We start from the raw sequence: 1,751 nt of genomic DNA, 5'->3' as shown, positions 1-1,751 counted from the left end.
GTTTACAGCATGTGTAGAGAGAGGTAAAATACACAACAGAAGACGAAAGAAGAGGGACAAATAGAACCATATTATTGTAAGGTTCTTATATAGCTCACAAAGTAGTATACTATTTGAAAATAAACTATGATGTTAAAGATATATATTGTAATTTTTAAAACATCACTTAAAAATTCCTCAAATAGTAATAGCTAGAGGAGGTAAGATGGAATTTCAAAGAATATCCAACTCACTTTGTAAAAGGGTAAGGCTTCCCGAGCAGTCCAGTGATTAAGAATCCACCTGCCAAGACAGGGGGCACAACTTCAAGCCCTGGTCTGGGAAGATTCCACATGCCGGGAGGCAACTAAGCCTGTGCACCACGACTACTGAGTCTGCACTCTAGAGCCTGTGCTCTGCAACAAGAGAAAATACTGCAATGAGAAGCCCGTTCACTGCAAGCAAGAGTAGCCCCCGCTTGCCCCAACTAGAAAACCCCATGTGCAGCAATGAAGACCCAGCACAGCCAATGAATAAAATAAAACTTAAAATTTTTTTTTGAAAAAAAAAAAAAAAATTAAACAGTAGAAAGGCCTGGATCAGCTGTGGAGCAATGAGTGGGTCAGTGGATGATGAGTGGGGGCTGGGTGCAGTGGCCAGGCTGGTTCAGGGTCTGGAGGGAGACAGAGTACCCCTAACCCCCAAGATCCTGAGCAGACTGTTCAACTCATTGTCAGGTAGCAGTGTGTTAGGGACTCGTAGAAACTGGGGTGACTATATATGCAGAAATTGCATATCCAGGGCAAGCTGAGGTCCTTCATAGGGAAGAGGAGCTCCCAGAACATCTGACTTTGAAGGCTTATAGAGAAGAGCTGGAGGGCTATAAGAAAAAGAGATTCCATTCTTAAATGGCTCATGCAAAAACTCATGTATTCTGAGATCCCATACAGAGTTTTGGGATCTGCAGTTAGTTGAAAGCTCCTAGGTCAGACCCACTTATTGATCATGGAGAGCTTCCTGGGGAAACAGAAGACAACCAGGGTTTCCCCTGGGGACACAGATCCTGGAAGCAGTCTTTTTTTTTGAGAGGCCATTGTACTACAAGGACACAGGTGCTGGCAAGTGCTATTGTGGAGTCCCCCCTCTAGCCTTAGCACCAGGGATTGCCTGCCCACCAGACAGTCAGCACCAGTACTAGGACATACCCAGGCTGTACAACCAGCCACCCTGAGGCCTGGCCTCACCCATCAGCAGCTCGCAGGCTCCAAACCAGGCAGACCCTGGCAGCCAACGGGGCCAGGGAGCAGCCCCACTTACCAGTGTGTCCACGGTAGTTGGCCCCATCACAACAGAAGGGCACGTGCAGCCCACACAGGGGGTATTTTTAGAGCATAAAGCTCAAGGAAACAGTGAGGAGTGTGCTGCTGGACGCCATAGGCTGTCCCCTACATAAACTCACTTCTCCATGATCAGGAAATGTAACCAACCTATTTGGGCTTTCCCAGTGGCTCACTGGTAAAGAATCAGCCTGCAATGCAGGAGACAAGGAAGATGCAGGTTTGATCCTCGAGTCAGGAAGATCCCTGGAGGAGGGAACAGCAACCTACTCCAGTATTCTCGCCTAGAGAATCCCATGGACAGAGGAGCCTAGCGGGCTACAGTCCACGAGGTCACAAAGAGTCAGACATGACTGAAGTGACTGGGCACGCATGCATGCAACAAATCTATTCAATACACACACATAAACTTGGAGAATTAGGTTAAATGAGGCT

Source organism: Bubalus bubalis, chromosome 16, assembly GCF_019923935.1.
Source record: "Bubalus bubalis isolate 160015118507 breed Murrah chromosome 16, NDDB_SH_1, whole genome shotgun sequence".
In the NCBI taxonomy this organism is placed as follows: domain Eukaryota; kingdom Metazoa; phylum Chordata; class Mammalia; order Artiodactyla; family Bovidae; genus Bubalus; species Bubalus bubalis.
This window is presented reverse-complemented; position numbering follows the sequence as displayed.